Below are 19,089 nucleotides of genomic sequence, written 5' to 3' on the forward strand. Positions count from 1 at the left end.
CAAAGTTACTGTTGTCTGAATAGGTGCTCCAGTCATAGGAAGTGTAGTGTAGCTGGAAGGTTACAAAGCTGTCATACAAAAACTCTCTAAAATGCATTAGGATGTGCACAAAAAGTATTATTTTTTTTTCATGAGAGAAAAGAGGAAGGAAAAAAGTCCTCTGTCCCATGTAAAGGATGAGAATTCAGACTTTGTGAGAAAAAAATGCAGGATTTTAAATTTTCTTTTAGCGGTTCTCCTTTTCAGATCCTAAAAGTTCAAGCACACTTTATGCTGCCCTAGCCCCTAATGCAAGATGGTCCTGTGTATACCTCCCATGTGTGACTCTGCCAATGCCAAAGTTAAGTGCCAAAAGGCAGCTGCCAGGTCACCAGCAGTGCCTGCCCAAGTCCTAACCCATGGCACTAATTATCCATCTGCCTCATCAGGTACCTGAACAGGTTCTCCATCCCATGGCTGGGAAAGGAAGTGGGTGCCTTTCCTCTTCTCTCCACCTTACTGTGGTAGGGCTTTTAGAACAATTTTCAGTCTTTGTACTGGCTATTTGTCTCTTTCTACCTGCTTTGGCAGGGGGGTTTATCCTCCTCTGGCAGGGTGATTGAACCTGATGATCTCTGGAGGTCCCTTCTAACCACTAACGTACTGTGATACTGTGATACCTTCGCTCATCTCATTGGGACAAAAACTGATTGAGACAAGCAGAAAAGAATTGTACATCTGTGAACAGAAAACAAACTCACTCACCTCATAAGGTTATCAACTCGTCGTATCATCATAAGCCAGAGATATAATCACACTTAAATCTTGACTTTTGGAAAGCAAGGAGAGGAACACCTAAGCACAAAACACGTAACACAAACCTTAAAATCCACAGATATCTCATACCAGAAGTGCAATACACTCCTGGCACTGTCCCTGGTGGGGAACTGCCCATACCTCTGAAGATACACTCACAAACAGATCTTTACTTGGCAGTCCTCTGTAGAAGAAATGCTGTCACCAGGAGAAATAAAGGAGATAATGTGGCATAGGCTTTGGAAGCTTTTATTTCCACAAAGGCTACCCGGTATCAGTGTCATCTTGGGGGGTAAAGCACACAGGCTCAAATGCAGGATAGTCAGTGGTCTCTGATTGCAACTTATTTCTCAGAGCACCCCATCCTTATGTTTCATAGTTTCATAGTTTCATTCAGGGTTGGAAGGGACCACAAGGATCATCTAGTTCCAACCCCCCTGCCATGGGCAGGGACACCCCACACTAGATCAGGCTGGACAGAGCCTCATCCAGCCTGGTCTTAAACACCCCCAGGGACGGGGCCTCGACCACCTCCCTGGACAACACATTCCCGGGTTTCACCACTCTCATGGTGAAGAACCTCCTCCTCACATCTAGCCTGAATCTCCCCACCTCCAGCTTCATTCCATTCCCCCTAGTCCTATCACTACCTGATATCCTGAGAAGTCCTTCCCCAGCCTTCCTGTTTCTACCTACCTTAATCTATTAACTTCACCAGTGAGGCAGGAGTATATTTTTCCCACTTCATGGCTCCTGTACAGCACAAATTAGTGAGCTGGCTATACTCCAGCAGAATATATCCCAGCTCCCATCCTCCCTTCACCAAAACTGTCATTATCTGCAGAGCAAAAAGAGGGTAAAGATAAAAATCTCACATGTAAGCTATTAATAGTGAAAAAATTGTTTTCCCTGGCTGCTCTGTGGGTTATGTCAGCCCAGCTATTCCTCTCTGTGTGATACTTACATTATAGTTCACAGTTTCTTAATATATTGTCTGCTTCTTCCAGGACGTTAGTCACATTTGCTTTTACAGCTAGGATCTCTAACCAAGTTCATTTGTTCTCTTTAGCATTCTGAAGTAATTCTGAAAGGTAACTCAGAACATTATCTGACTTTTTCCAAGTGTGCTTCACTATTACAGCATCCATTTACATCATCCTCATGTCTACAAGGCAAGGTATTTCATTCAATGCAACTCCTTTACAATACTGTAACTCCTTGAAGGGATTGCCAATACATTTCATTACTGATAAGTCTGCATTTCAAGCTACCAAAGGCTTCACACAAATACCAGTCTGGTGTGGCTCCAAATTTGCTTTTTCAGACTCACATTCAAGCTTTGTAGAACATCAACTGACATCAAACTACAATCAGTGCAAATAAGTTTAGCATCATTATGCCTGATTCTTACCACAGCAATTGAGATCCAATCAGCTCCAGTGAGCACACACTCAGAATAAGATATATAGTTGATTATTAGCTGCACATGAAACAGCTTAGCTTGGCACAGCCTCCTGACTTTCCCCACCTGTACTACCAAGGGATGGCACTAGCAGATGATACAAAAGGGGCTGTCAGGTATAAAACATTTCAAACAACCCCCCAAAACTTTGAACAGCTGACTTAGAGCACATGATGTGGCATTATACAGAAATTAAACATCAGGCTTGTATCTCACCACCAAGTCCACAAGGGGTTAATAAAGAACTCTGTTTGCTGTTTGTTTTTCTGCCATATGAACATATAAAAGTACATTAGGTCCTCATCAATTGGCTATTATCTCTGAATATTCCCCAGCAGCATTCCCAACAGCATTGTGGGGAGGAATGAAATGGCCACAGGGATTTTGGAACAACTCCTTTGCAGAGAAGATAATAATTTACAATACGTACATTTATTTACTTCCACCATAATTGCTACATCTGCTTTATTGACAGTAATTAATTAAGCCTCATTTAATTAATTGGGTTCTCTGAGGAAGGTAGTGTTGACATTTTGCAGCTGGCACTTGAAAGGGGAGCTGCGGAAGACAAAGTTCTTGACAAAGTCACTGGTTTGAAATCTTCCCACTCCCCATGTCCCTGACAGGGCCTGTGGACTATCTTGGGCTGTGCAGCTGGAACACACTAGATCTGATCCTTCAGCCTTCCTGAAACTGCCAAAAATCCTTCAGATGGGGAAGGAACAATCCAGAATCTGAGCTGACTCTAAATAAACCCCAAACCCAGAAACAGATATGGAAATAGAATACCTTGTGTTTCCTTTTAATGCTCTCAGTGAGACCTCCTCCTCTATTTATTTACTCATTTAGAGTGATTTAAACTTCCTAGGGTCAAACTTGGATGTGATGGGATAGATAGTCTGTTGTTCTGAATCAACTTAATAGCAGCCCCACATGTCTGACTTGCACATCATTCCTGTGTGTGGCTTCATGTCATGTTTTACATAGATGGGCAATCATGCATACAAACGCTCCTATAATCTATCCCAGAGTTGCTGAACTGTTTATACAGGCAACTTTCCGTCTACTCCTAACACTCCACATCCTACAGAGGTGTTTCTCTTGTTCCCAAAATATTATTCTTCATTAATTAAATTTCAGTAAAACAGCTATACCTTTGAGAGCTGGAGATTCTTAATCTCCTACTAGGCTCTTTTGTGGTTAGGAGAAAAACAACAAAAAGTCTAATATTTTCCACAGTGCTATGTCACCAACTAATTTCTTGTCAAAATGTCTCTTTACCACCTCTCATCAATGCTCTGACTTGAGTTTGTCAATAAAACTCTTGTCAACAGCCATTTCACAAGCAAAACCTACACGTTTCTCCTTGAAAACCATTTGAAAGAACCTTTTATTTAAAGACATTTCTTTTTATCATTTCCTAGCTTAAGACACTCCTACTCCCAGTCTAGCTTTACTGATTTCAGCACCATTACACCAGGAAAGAATGTGACTCGCACGATTGTTTTTGGTGGCATGATGTCACATGCATTTACTATATCCCTGGCAACAGCAAGGCTGCCCTATGGCCATTTGAGAAGAAAGAAATGGAGTGAATCAGAATAAGCCACAGTCCCTACAAAAAGGGGGGGGGAGAAGAAAAGAAAGGAAGAAAAGAACAGCCACGGAGAAGGGTCTGGGAAGATTAGGCACTGGTTTGAAAATAACAAGGCAATGAACTGAAACCCAAAAGATTACTTGTCTACTTTCTAGCTGCACCAATAGTCATTTCTCTGTTAATTACCTTCCCTTTTGTGGCCTGGGTGCCATTAGCAGTATCATAGCAGTAGTGCTGCTGTACTCATGACAGTCCAAGGGTATGCACTGGGCAAAGCTCACAGAATGCATGTGTTTGGGGTACGTGCCATGGGATCAGCCACCAGGCAGATTTTAGAAATGAGTGCCTGAGTTTATTTTGTTTTGTCTGCAAACATCTGAGCTCTCAGATTTGGCAAAAATAAAAGCACTGCATGTCATAGTCTTTAGGGTTCCACATAAAAGTCATACCAGTGGTTTACAGATGGCAGCATAGTATTTTTCCCAGCTTCAGATACTTTCCTATTCCTGCTACACATCCAGATGGAAAGGTTCTCCAAACAAAAGCCCAGTACGGTGAAGGCATGTGTGAGTTTGCTTCCAGCCACTTAAGTTTGCAGATACTTGTACTTTTTGCTGTTAGCAAATCTGTCCTTGAAAGGCCTAACTAGAGATTTATTAGAAATGCAAAAGAACCTCTTCTTGTCCTCTTTCACTTTGTCTTTCCTGTAAAGTAAGTTATTGGCAAACACTTGCCAACATTTGATTGCTGCAATGCAGGTGATTACAAGAAATATTTGGATTTTTTGGATGTTTTCTGACTCAATCTGTAACCAGGGTGCCACTTCCACTTGAATCTGGTTTTCACCCTTGTTATCTGAAGCCAAAAGCTTATAATGAAAAGGGCTGATTATGTAAAAACAAAGTGACATTGTGCTGTCAAAGCCCAGCATTTCCCTCTGAAAGACTTTTGATGTGTAATAGAAGCCATACTGCTCTGCAGCGCTGAATAAATTGTAGCCCTAGAAAAACCAAAGACTTTTGCTAAGGGTTTGAATTTTATATATTAACTCTGTCTCATAGATCAGGTTTATAAATTCATGACAAGAAAAAGAAAATAAAAGAAAAAGCAAAACAAACCAGAAAAAAACAAAACACCAAAAAACCCAAACCACGTATGATCTTTCTCTTTACATGAATGCAGGCATGCTGCTGATATCCACAAACTTCATTTTACACCATGTCACAGAGAGCTGTTTTCATTCCATAGCCTTATAATCCAGTATAGGAGTGATACTTCCAATAGAAACTATTACTCAAAATTGGTACCACACAACCAGGGGCAGAAATCAACTCACATGAGTTTAGGCATCTAGAAATGGGGCATTGAGTCTAAGCTGTTTAGTTTGGCTTTCTTTATACTGAATGGAAACCCAGTGATTTCTCCATAGGGCAAAAGTTCCCTCCATAGCAAGGCTGTCACATGGAGAGGTGTTCCGAGGTATCTATTTTCTCTGCCTCTGCCAGCTTAGGGCAAACAGTGAATCCTTGACTCTTGCTCAACTGAAGTTGGGCAAGATGCATTCTCACTTGTTAAACACTGAATAACTACAACATATTAACCTGATGTTTTATTGGGTAATTTTGTGAAACTCCCCTATTTTACTATAAAATGGGTAAAACTCTTCCCTCTTGCAGGCTAAGTCTTTAATTTTTAATTCATCGATAACACAAACTATAATTTCAGAAAGGCTGCTATTATTGTTAAATTAGAGCATCAAAAGGCAGTCTTAGGTAGAAGAATTTGGTTTTCAGTAGAGCTTATGAGAATGGAGATGTGGCCTTGATAAATTTGGAACACACCAAAATGACAAATCAGAGTTTTTGTTAGCTTCCAAAACCCCTCCTCCTCAGCATGCAGTTGGATGACTTTGGGGTTTTTGGTTTTTTCCTCTATTTTTTTTTTTTTCAGAACTCTTGGCAACTTCTGCACTAGCTGTGCTAGTTAAGACCAATAGTATCTGTAGGATTACTGCCAGAAGGAAAAATAAATAAATAAATTTTAGATCCTTGTTTCAGAGAAGCCCTGTCATGAAAGGGAGCTAGAGAGATCCTTCCCCTGGCTAAAGAAACTCACATGAAAATAAAACTGAGAAATGCAGTTCAAGGCCAAGATCATAGCCTGGGACAAGATCAGGACTGGAAGGTTTCTGAGTCTTTGTAAGCTAGGTTCATAGGAAAGGTGGTAAACCCTCTGTTAATATAAAGAAGAAATCTCATGAGAATGGAGTTGACTGAGTTTATATATCCACAGCATAACTGTTAGCAGTACATTATGGAAAATTCTGAGTTGTATTGGCCTTGCTATGTAAGCATTCACTGTCAAGGTGGGTTATACAGGCCCATGAACTGCTGAGAAACACTGGGTTTTGCAAAGTCTGTGCAAAAACCTTCTCTTGACTCCTCAGCTGCCAGTCAGCTGCTCTCAGGTGGCAGGTGATGCCTGGCTGTGTGACAGCTGTCAGCCATGCAGGGCAAAGTCACACAGGCTTGTGCAGCCCACATTCGGTTCTGGTTCTGGTGCCTGGGTCAGAGTGCCCTGGTGATGTGTCAGGATCATTTCTGCAGGCAGCCACATCTCATGTGGCCATGGCTTTTTTTTCTGCTGGACACTCCTATCTTCAGTAAACACTGAGGAAACAGATATGGGATGATGAAGAACCCCTGCTCTGGTTCTGTCTGGACCACTTGATTACTTATACTTGCAAATTGCTCTCAAATACTCATCCATAAAATGAAACCTGTATCTTCTGTGGTTAAGCTATTGGGTATTGTAAGGTATTAGGCTAAGCTATTAGGTAAGCTTTAGGTATTGTAAACTCAACAAAATGTGTTATTTGCAGTGGAATGGAAATCATCAGTATCTCAAAATCTTTTCTGAAACAGAAATCTTCAAAGAGCAGCAGTTCTTTGTAATTATGTAAAGAGCAAACCACTTTTCCAGGCAAGTGCAATGTTAGATTGTGGTTTATGCTCTTCTGTTGCCTGTTATTGAAGGAAGGGTGCTATGGCATCTGCTAGAAAAAGCAAAACAAACTGTGGTCTGGAAGCCTTTGACTCACTAGGCCCAGAAAGAAATACGGCATGAGGTTTAAGCTGAAGGAGAAAATAAAAAGTATGTGGTACTCAGAGGCAGGTGCACCACAGTGAATAAAGAGCATGAAGAACTAGGTGAAAGAGCTGTCATCCAACCAGGTCACAGACTGTACCCACACAAGTATATAGCAAAAATGCTGCCAAGTGAGATGCCACAAAATGGTCACATGAAGGCCCACAGGCCTGGAAATACCCATTTTAGCATGACTCTTTATAGTAAGTTTGGTTAGTAACATCTCAGAGAAAGCAGCAGCAAAGTTCTAAAGTCTCAGCTTCTCAGTTCCTAGAGTTGTTCTTTCAATACAGTAGATAATGGAGAGATGAAGGTGAGTAGCCCTTTCTGCAAGTATGGGGTTGCTTTTCATGCCCAACCTCCAACCCCAGGAGCACTTAATTTGTATTCCCACTGTTCATGCACAAAGTATTTATGTGTGAATGACAAGAATTAACCTAAAATCCCCCTGACAAACAAACCTCAAACTATTAAAATTGATCTCAGTAAATGGATTTTTAAAAAGGCATTTTCTAGTTAAATGGTGCAGGATCATGTAGGTGGTACCTGTGCAGGTGCTCCATGGCCGTTTCCACATATAGCACAGAGAGAAGCAGATCAGAATTCTCTTCACCTTCAGTAGAGCTGAGTCAGCCTCCTGTTGAACAGAAAATACACATGAGATTTTGCATCTTGCAAACAGCTTCTTGCTAGTGGAAAAAAAACCACCTATTTGTGACATCTCTGGCTCTAGAGAAGTGCCAGGAATGATTAATATTATTTCACAAAGCATGTGGCTTGCCTCTGATGAACAAGAAATGTCAGAGGCTGGTGAAAGCTAATTGCTGAAGTTATTTGTCTGTCTTGTGTTGAATGCTTGGACCCTGCTATATAAGTAAGAAGTGCAGAGTGCCCTATGTGCAATATTTTAATTTAAATGCTTATAGCACAAGAGAGAAACAGTTCACTGATCATCTCATTAGAGGCTCAGCTATTTACATCTGGACAGCTTTTCCTCTTTGATCTTGTAAGAAAAATGAATGGAAGTTTAGACGATGTTTATTTGCTTTTGTAAAGGCTTGAATCCAAGCAAAACACCCTTATAACTGGGAAATAACAATGGAAGGCTGTAAATGTATTAAATACCTTTGACCAGCTCTAGATACTAAACCCAGACATTTCCAAGGTTAAAGAATTCAAGAGTGCTGACTCCTGATTTCCATTTGACTCCTATTACAAACCTTGTTTCCATGCCACTAAATGAAACAATACACTTCTCCCTGTGGACACATGAATGAATTAGCTCATCATTGTTTGATTTTATTTCTTTCCCCATGTGATCTTCAAAAAACCTACAAGCACCATAGCCTGAAAATTCCGTGAGTCAAGAAAGCTCTGCGCCCATCTATGGCAAGAGAAGGATTCCATACAATCTCTTCACAGATGTTTTACCTCTATCACTGCATGGACAGTCCATAGAGGTAGGGGCTCTCTCATACCTAATTCATTAATAAAAACTGTCACCCTTCTTTGTCTTTCACTCCCCAGTCTTCCACTGGCACTTTGAAAAGACATTGCAGCTACCTATCTAAGACCACAAAGTGCCTTCTCAGTATTTGGTACAGGGGCACCTGCTCTGTAAGAGCTCTTGCAAATACATAATGAGTAGACATGATGGAGAGACAGAGATGTGATGGAGTTCAATAAAGGACCATGGCAACAGCAGCAGAAATGTGACATCTTGCTGGTTGGATTAGATGATTTCTAAAGATCCCTTCATTCTGTGATCTTCACTGAAAACTTTTACTCAGCCAGGAAATAAAATTAAACTTTCAGGCTAGTTTTCAGGAAGGAGTTTCCAAAGACAACAGAACAGATTTGCAGGGAGCTGGAAAGTAGCCCTTCCAGGCAGGAGTCATATCTCCAGAGCTAGAGTGTCCAAACAGTGCTAATCTCTAGGGAATTTAGCAGATAAGGAAGGAGAAATGATGCTCAGAAAGAATGTATGCCTGCAGGAAACTGACAGCATCAGCTAGTGACCAAGTCAATGGACCACTGCCAAAGGTACTGAAGGAAGTAGATGATTTTATTTGTTGTGCATTTTTTTCCAAAGCTAATGCCATCTTTGCCTTACCATTAGTAAAGGTTTCTTTGTTTCAAAGAGTTTCACACTTGGCAGTGGTCAACTAGGTTCTTGAGAAGGAACCCAATGCTGTATGCTGACTTTAAAGAAAGGCCATTTTTTGAACATGGTCTTGTTACTAGCAGGAACTCCAGCTGGGTTGTGGGTACCCAGTGATTAGACATGGTGGCAAGATCCCAACTAGGTGGAGGAGAAAGTAGTCAAAAGAAAGTAAATTGCTGGATTCATATGAAAAGGTTGAATTTCTGAGCTCATCAGCTTCTTTGCTTGAATTTTCTCAGCATCAGAATCTTAAAAGAAGTTTCACTGCTATTGTTACACGCAACATTCAGTTCTTGCCACAGTCTCATCCGTGGTCATTGTTATTCCAAGATCATTAGGAATGAGGTACAAGCATGGTAAGGAATGTAAAAGAGGTTTGGAGGGTAAAGATGCTGCTGAATAAATCCAGTGCTGGGACAGAGTATCATTCAGAATGGTTTATCACTGCAAACTGGCATGTTGCAGCTGAACTGAGATTTTCTATAGAATATCCACAGACAGCTGAGTGATGAGTTCACGTTATAAAAGACTGTTCAGGGGTTCAATCACTGAAAGGCTATTTATGGGCTTTACTTTCTCACGGTCCCATTCTGGAAAGAGTAACTCTGCTTGTAAGAGTTACACAGCCCATGCATATCCTCCCATTGTTTCAAGTTAAGGGAACATCAGCTAGTTTTTCTATTGTGAACTGGTGCCACAATGGAGGGCTAATTGGGTCTGTCCAGTTAAATGTCTGTTTTATGAAGCCAGGCTATTGCATGCACCAATGCTGGACAATGGCACAGTGGTCTGAATCTGTGATCTCTGTTAGACAATGAGCATTTAGGCTTCTGAGGGATCTGGCAAGAAAACTCCTTGTTTCTTTTTCCACACACTAAAAACTTCCAAATGATAATTAGGCAATTCACAGTGGATAATGACAATCCATGGTTTGGAAGGAATTTCTTTTTGTCAAAACCTCCTCTGCATCTATATGACAAAAAGATTTTACCAGAAACTTGTTATCAGCCAGAGGAAGCTTCCAAGAGAAACTTTTTAAGGTGTGAAGCATTTGTTGTCTTGTTAATGCCAAACAGACACACAAGGATATATAAAAGTTAGTCCTAGCAAGCTAATGAAAATTAGTATATCTCTACTACATGATGAGACCATGGTGTTCAGGTACAGAAATACATTTTCATAAAATAATGGGGTTTTTTTGGTGTTTCTGGGATTTGTTTTGAAGCCAGTGATCATGTCCCAGGTTCTCTAAGAGGAATGATGAAGACCAGCTCAGAGATATCATGCATTTGAACTAGAGCTGCTTTCGTACAACCAGGGCAAACACTTCTCCCCTGGACAACACAGAACTATTTCAATGATTGATACCTCAACAAAAAAGTGACCTTCCTTTTCATCCATTCTTCTCACATGCTTCTCTGAGCAGAAACAAGCCCAGAGACCAGAGCTTGGGTAGTACAAAGCCCAGGTAAAGTCTGCAAAACACAGTATAGATCATCATTGAAATTCCAAGCAGTCTGCAGGAAAAGCTCATACTGCTTTTGCTGGGAGCATACTTATAGAAGCTCCTTGTTACTTTTCTAATATCCCTGATTTTGAGCTCCAGCTTGGCTTTGGCCTTGTGTCACAAGTACCCAAGCAATAATTTTGTATGTGCCCCCCTGCTTGTCTGCCCTTGTTCCAGCTTCTCATTTGGCCTTGTTTCCATCTCAGACCATTAAAAAGCCCCTTGCTTAGCCAAGAGGATCTCTGCCATAATTCCCTGTCTTCCTGCACAAGGGGGAGACTGGTCCTCAGCTTTCAGTAAGTTTTCTTCAAAACCCAGCTATATTGTGCACCTTTACCCCTTGTGGCAGCTTCTCAGAAGATCTTAAATAATTAGGTAGCTACACAGCCCTGTGTAAGTTAAGATCTGCTTATTCCTGCAGCTGGTTTCAATAATGCTTAAGAATGATGTTTGATTCAGCTGATAGGAGCACAGGAGTTAGTTTTCTCAGTTTTCTCCTGTTCTCAGAACATTTTTTAAATTTGAATTCCAAATATTTTTGCCTTTCCTTTTCAAACTAAAATATCAGGACTAATGAAGGCTCTTAGAAAAGAATGTGCTTTATCTAACTTGTAGTAAAATGTAGTATTTTCAGAAAACAGCATGACTGTTACAAATTAAAATGACAAAATTCAAGCACAGTTCTTCCTCATGTCTAGTTGTTGCCACTAGAATGGGCCCAGTCATAAGTACAAGGAAGAAAATTGGAAACAGAAAAAAAGCCACATGTGCCTTTTGTCCCATACTGTGCCTGTGGCTTAATTATACAGCTGCATTGTGTGCTTAACTAAAAAGCAATAAAGGCGCTGCAAGAAGTGCCATTAATGAGTCAGCATCACCCCCTGAAGATCACTTTAGTTACTGAAATCTGTCTGGTGGAAATTACTTTTATTTCTTATGTTCAGCTTGATCTCCAGTGGTCCATATCTAGAGTCTCCAGTTTGTTGGTACTGGTCTAAATAGCTACCAAAGGGTGAAGAATGAGGTACCAAGCAAGACAACCATCAGATCCTACCAGCGCAGCAGTATGTATCCACCATGTAGAGAGTAAACTCAATGGGATCATGTTAGCACAGAAGTAACAGCTCAGAGATGCTTAGTATTAACGGGAAATGGTAAAGTTGGGAATAGTCTACCATGGGATGAAGACACATGGCAAAAACATGAAAAGCATGATGTCACATGAAGAAAATATGCAGAATGGGGATGATGCAGAGAAGACAGCACTAAATTATGTGTATGTTGTGGAACTTCTCGCTATGAGGGATTTCAGGATATTAGACATTCTCAAGATACTTATTCCACCCTGAGAGCAGGGTAACATATTAGGAACTGATGCAGGATTGCTCTGCACTTTCAACTACACCACAGTTAAAAATAACATTTTTATCATGGTTGAATAAGATTGAAGGAAAACTGCAGAGTTTCAGGAAGATAATGGTTGGGGTTTTTTTGCCAGGAGTTGAAAAAAGCCCTTGTGAAAAAGTCTGTCTTAGAACAGCCTCTTAACACACAAGGAAGGCACGTCTTCTCTCCATGCATCTACCTGTTGAAGACCACTCCAATAATGCCACTTACCTAGACTTCTCTATCAAGATGAGCTCCTGCATCAGAGCATTTGGGTGATCTCCAAATATACATTTCTTTTCTGTAGCACTCTTCAGTATGCAGTGCCACGGGTTGTTGGGTTCCTCCTGTGGCTTTGACACATTGTCAGTCTCCTGTGGATTTAAACACCTTATTCCAAGGAGCTCATGCTCCATCCTGGTGTTGCCAGAGAAGAGTAAGTACAAGAAACAGCTTTACCCTTCTCTGAAAGTTTGATAGTGCACTGGATAATCTCCATCCTTGGTGAACAGAAAGCTGAAAGCTATAAATTGTATTTTAAAAGTTCATTGTAAACACAAGGTGCTGCAGGAAGTAGTGAGCTTATCGACGATCTGTACGTTGCCTACAGTATCAAATGTTATGTTCACAGGGAGACCAGACAAACAAATTGGCAGGATATGTCAATAGAGTCTAGACTGGAAAAGGTCCCCCAAGAAATCAATTTCCAAATCTTTAATCTACCACATTTTATATACTTTTATCTACAATAGTGTAGATTTTCATACACTGACACTTTACGAGAAGTGTAGTTAAATACCATTGAAAAAGGAAAGAAGAAAAAATGAATGGAATGACTGTGTTCCTTTTCATCTAACTGCATGCTTTCCCAAATGCAGCCTGAAGCTTCATTGAGCAGAATACTTACTTACATATGTGCCTGTGTCTTTCAGATTGCCCACACACTTTCTGTGCTCACTGGAGCTCACCTGATGCTTGGAACTAAGTGTTGAAATGCCTAATGAATCAGAGCCACAATTTCGATTTAGCAAGTAGGTGTTATATATTGTTTCGAAACATACGCAGTGTGCATGCTCCTGGACATTCTTCTTCATGCTCACATAGCCATTCTACATGTATTAAAAGTGGAAAAGCACATCCTCTAAGAGATCATTAGTATTTTATTCCTCCCAATATTTTTTTCTCTTTCTCAGTGACACGTACCCAGTTGTTCTAGACAGGATGCCTTACCGACAACTCTTCTTACATACAAGACACTCACCAGTGCAGAACATCCTTTCATCAAGTTGATTCTGAAATCACTGTGATCTTACGCCACAGTAAGACACATCAAATTGAAAGAGCACGTATTTCCTGTTACAAACACCCACTGAGCACTCCTCACAACATCTGGGGAACCTGTCTCATCCTATTGTCACATTCCTGCTTTACAGGGTATTTCACTAACTAAATGAGAACAAATCAACTACAAGCTTGCACTGAAAACCCACAAATTTTAGATGCCAATCTCCAATTATCAGTGACAAAAGGGCAAAGGACCCCACTCCAGTGCCACACTCAATATTCCTCACAGGTGAGCTCTTTCTACAGCTCTCACTTTGCTTTGTCAACTCTTTTCTGACAGCAGAATTAAAAGTTTCTGGGTTTATAACTTACTATTTTGGTTGCATGTAGCACTTTCATCTGCCCACTGCCCCATCTTTGCCGAAGAGAAATGATTCCTGACTTCTGCTGCCAAAATAGCCAACCCTCCTTTGATTCTTGGAAAATGACCTTTATGGTTCTTTTAGGAAACCCTGCTACTTGTAGGAACATGTTTAAGGTGGCCATTTCATTCTATCCTTGTTGAAAAGCAGCAGTAACACTATGTAGAACAGTATGCAAAGGAAAATACATCAAATACCTTGAATGATGGTTAGTCAAGGACCTGAAATTCACAGTACTGCTCCATCTTTTTGGTGACATTTCTGAGTCTGGTGTGTTGCTGAAAGATAAAAGTGAGATATGAAGAAATAAAATAGTTAGTAGGATCCTACCAGCACTGAGCAGCTCCAACAGTTCATTGCACTCTTTGAATTTATATTTTCAATCTGTCATTCCACAGTCATAGTTCTTCACTTCATGTACTTTAGTCTCCTAATGCATCCCTTCCATGTCAGTGTTCTCTTTAGAGGTGCTGTCTGTGTTTGAAATGTTGTGGAAATAAGACTTAGAACCAACCAGGCTGCCTGAAAGAGTGAAATCCTGCGTCTGTTACAGGAGTGCATCTAAGGAAAAGAATTCTCTTAAGAGCTATTTTTACCATCCCTGTGAATCTGAAGCAATGGTGGTGTTTTGTGGGTTTCTACTGTGTAATTTCAATATGCAACAATCTCTCCAAGTTGGATAATTTGGAATCCACGCATGCTTTGCAATTTCAAGATAATTTGATCTGAACAGCAGTTTCATGTAAATGTTTTGGCAGTAAGGAAAATATCCTCAAACATTACTGCTTACAGCTTGAAACACCAATAACCATTTTTACATGCTGACAATGAAAGAGCATGACAGGCAGGTTAAAAACATTAATTCCTCTGTCTGAAACTGATATTTTCTCACTGCATGGTTTGAAAACAAATCTAATTTCAACAGGTTATTTCTGTATTAACGTGATACCAGCACCATCTGTGCTCCTACCTCTCTTCTCCTGTGGGCAAGCGCTGTCTGAAGGAGCCTGCAGGAACTCAGCTCTTGCTTGCTTCACCCCACAGCTGTGGGGTAAACATGGGATACAATGTTTGAAGTGTTAAATAATTGGAGGAAGTGAACAGAGAATGATAACAACAGCAACAGGGATATTTCTCAAGCGATTTGAGAAGGTTGTCTGCTGCAGGCTGGATGTTTGATTATGTATGCACTGGATACCCACTTCTCCCTACTTGAATAATACATGGGAATCAAGAATTGTTTACTTTAAAATTGCAAAATGAGAAATGACCATGTTCTGAAAATAAAACCTGGGAGTTTCAACTCTGCCACCTCTAGGAAGGCCCAGTGGGAGGGATAGGATTGCTCGAACTAGGGGAGGCCTCTTTTTCCTTATTTGTTATCATTTAACAAAATCTGAAGGTATTTTCCTTTGCAGAGAGCTGGAAATAATTCCTATGCAGCTCCAGGGCCATGCAGAGGTTAAGGTGCCCATTTCACTTGTGGTGTTAAACAACAGAGGGCTTCAGGAGTGAACTGGAGCTGTACTGAGTCTTCAAACACTGGACAAGAAAAAACAGAAAAGCACATGTACTGTGGAATGTTTCTGACTTAGTAGGAGATGAAAACGTAGGGCTCTTCAGCCAACTTACCACCAGTGTTCTCAAACACAACTAGTTGTGTTCCATCACTGGGGAGGTTTTTCATGGTTGCATTTGGGAGCACATGGTCAGCAGATAAAAAGTTCCAGCCAAAATGTCTCTGTTAATTGGTGATTGTCTTTGAGACCTTAACATTGTGAATCTATGCTGCATTCTCTGCCTTTGCTTCTATTCTTCTTAGAATTAGTAACCTAAAATTTTATGGTGACAAATTGCAGTATCCCATCAAGAAGGACTAGTGTACATGCTGTCTACATATTAATAAATGCAACCATGCTTCTGCATGCCACTTAAAACCAAAAAGGATGGTGCACACAGCACATATATAGTGCAATGTGAAGATGTTTGCATCTGAGGGACAGACTGTAGTTGCTGCTTCATGCCAAGCAGTATCAAGAGCTGAGAGGTCCTTGCCTTATATAGAGTGAAAGGTGTTGTCACTGACATCAGTAGCAAAAGTCTCAACTTTTTGTTTTGCCCAGGATTCAGTGTTATTCCTCATACACAGAAACAAGTATTGTACCAGCACAAGCATGATTTTTGTTTATCAGAGAGTATGCATTCACTGAGGCAATCTGCAACAGTATTTATGGAAAGTGCATCTCAGTTTGATTTTACACAAATATCCTTATTTTTTCTATCCAGAGTTCCTTGTTACGGAAACTCTGAAGACTGTTAAATATTGCTTGATTAACTTTTACACACCATTATGAATAGTGTGCTTGGAAAGGTTTTAGAAATAAACCTGGCTACATCCTTACAGCAAATGTTACGGCTTTATCAAGTACAAACTCAACCAAAGCTACCAGGGATGGGGACTGAGCTGTGACAGCACCCAGCTCCCCTTGAGCCTTGCCTGTAGCCACCTGTTAATGGGTTTTCCACATCTGTCTGGACTCTAAGGTTCCAAGCAGGAAACTTGCTCCCAGGATGGGGGCCATCCCACTGAGGATTTGCATCCCCTGCAATGTCTCAGGGAATACTGAGTGGGAACTGAACTGATTTTAAAAATCCCAGAACTTCCCAAAGCCCCTTTTTATGGTGTTCTTTTTCTCCATGGCTTAGCTCATTCTGGGTTGACACCCTTTACAATATTAACCTTTCTTGATCAGTGCTTTTAATACAGCTGTTAGAGTCACCCAAGGAATATGTTAAGAAATCTTGTCTGCACTGCTGCCTTACAAAGGATGTTTCAATACAAACACAGTCCTTTTGATCTTAGTAAGCTGGGAGCTCTTCTTCTACAGCTTGTACCTCAGCAGAAAACCCAACGATCTGTTTGTGCTTACTGGGAAAAAAATATTGTCACCTTGCCAACATAATTACATTGGTGAGTTAGAGACTAATGAGTGAGAGCAGATGAAATATTCAGATATAAATAGTCTGCTTGCATGTGCTGTGATTTTCACTAATGAGGCAGGGACATGTGGTTTGTGGTTCAAGGGACAGGATGAGGAACCAGGAAATCTGGGTTCCTTTCCCAGTTTTACCACAGTGTATTGGAGAAGTCATCAAGCCTCTTTGTCCCCCCATCAGTTGGAAGTGGATAATAATGCTCTGGGGACAATTTCTTTAATGCTGTCATTTTCAGATGTTCAGAAAGGAAAAGTAACACAAGTGTATGACTTTTACATACTAGAAGTCAGTCCAGCTAAAAGTCTAAACCTGTATACCTAGAAAGCTTGTAAGTTAATTTACCCTGTCCTGACTTTATGAACCTGACTCACTTGCAACTTCACAACAATGACAGAAAAAAACAAGAGGAAAATTAAAAGCAATACAAAGCATTTGAACAACACCCCGTATGAAAGTGTGTGACCTTAAGGTTTCTGGGACAAGTTTTTTCAGCTTTACACAACCATGTAAAGTAGTTACAGTAACAAGAGGAGTGCCACATACCTAACAGTGGATGGCAATGATGTCCTTAAAGACTGACAGGTGCTCATTTGTTCAAAGCCTATGAACTACTTAGGCCTTAACTCATAAAGCTTTATAGGATTCAAAATGACCTACAACGGCCTTCTACAAAGGGATGTGATTTGCCTAGACATGCTCACTGCAGCTGTAACTAATAAATCACTAAACCACAGATTAAAAACATGTAATTGGTATAAAAGTAATTAAAGCTAAGATTCATTCTACCTAGACATAATAAGCACATTTAGCATGCAAATTATTGTGGAAAAGATATTTTTTGTAGTGTGCATATGCTAGCAAAGAGTCCAAAAATAGAGTCACTGCTTTGGCTGAGGAGGAAAAACAACCTGTGCTAGGGACTTGAAAGCCTCAAGTTTAAATCATGAGAACAACTCATTTTGCATGGGCATTATATTATTTTAGGGTTTCCAGAACTTTCTTGAAACAATTTTAGTAGTAAAAAGAACAGTCTGTAATGCAATCATTTTTTACCTGCTGATGGAGTCTGGGCCTCCAATGGCTGTATCTATGCTAGAAAGCTGAACGGCTAAATGGGAACAAATCTACAGCTGGTAATGGGACCCCATATCCATATTGTAGGCCTGTTTGAGTTTTTCAGCCTGAGTTTTTCAAGTCTTATGTCCTGACTGGCTAGAGTACAGGAATTGTCCTCCTGGAGTGTCTTTCTGATATTGGTTCCACACAAAAGTCCAGTTCACATCCTCTGACCTGTGGTGCAAGAAAAAGCATGGTAAGTGGGAGAAATTGGGACATTTGCTTCAGAAGTGCACTTCTGATCTGAACCTACCCCCACAGACTGAAAAGGGCAATACAGGGCCTTTATATGCACTCAGCATCCAGCTCAAAATTCCCTCAAAAATGCAGGCAAGGCTTTGCTCTAAATTACTGCAGCTGGACAGTCCTAAAGCAGCAGCTGAAGTACTTATCATGTAGTACAATTTTAGACGTTTATGGAAAGAGGTTTATGGTTATGCATAAGAGAAATTGGCTTCAGTTTGCTGATTTTATCTCATTTGAGAACAGTTTAGTCCACTGCAATATTAGCACAGGAAGAACAATGGAAACAGAATTAGCTCATCTCCATCACTCAAAGCTAACACCATGTCTCCTGTAATACTTAGGGAAAAGTGAATCTCCTGCTATACAAGAAACTCTCCAGGAATGTACAGCAATTCATTTATATCCTTACTGACTTGTACATTAAAAAATAGAACACCAGGTTATGGTTAGCCAAGCCTTTTCCCTGCCTTTTCCCCTCCCCTTCCTATTGCCAGTCCTTGCTTTCACCAGGAAAAACGTGGGCACATGGCCCGTCAAGGAATCTTAAGCACAACAGTCCCCAGTAAGGATAACTGGGGAGCAGCATCTCTGAGCTTAGTATCGAGTGCTCCCAGCAGAGATGGAGCACTTGCTATTCAGAGTAGTCTAGAAAGTTAGGTAGGGCATGGAAAAACTGATGAGCTATTAATTAAGGCCACTCATCCACCTCCAGTCTTAGAAGACAACTGTGCTCAGGGATACAGGGAACAGGTACCGGGAGACTCATCATCTTTTCATAAAAATTGCACTCATTGTATTTCACATCATCATACCATCTTCCACATTGTCTTCCCTAGAAGGCCACCCCAAACCAGCACACACACATATACACACCTGTATCTAGCTGTACGCCTATGCATGCAAAGTCAAGGAAATAACTGTCTTTCTAGTGAGATAAAGCAGCCTGAACAACAAAAAACTTTAGCA

At 40.6% G+C, this 19,089-nt stretch overlaps 1 long non-coding RNA gene across 6 annotated transcripts in view; it reads left to right on the forward strand.

Moving 5' to 3' along the window:
* Positions 1–19,089, forward strand: part of LOC137448933 (uncharacterized) — a 160,862-nt gene that overhangs the window by 72,418 nt on the left and 69,355 nt on the right. Inside the window, exon 4 of one of the 6 annotated variants that reach the window (XR_010989263.1) lies at positions 12,991–13,089. The exons of the other annotated variants lie outside the window; for them this stretch is intronic. This is a non-coding gene — a long non-coding RNA (uncharacterized lncRNA). The remainder of the gene's footprint in view (positions 1–12,990; positions 13,090–19,089) is intronic. 6 annotated transcript variants of the gene reach the window in all.

The sequence above is a fragment of the Melanerpes formicivorus genome, unplaced genomic scaffold (genome assembly GCF_026170545.1).
Source record: "Melanerpes formicivorus ecotype bairdi unplaced genomic scaffold, bMelFor1.0.p_v2 SCAF_27, whole genome shotgun sequence".
Lineage (NCBI taxonomy): Eukaryota > Metazoa > Chordata > Aves > Piciformes > Picidae > Melanerpes > Melanerpes formicivorus.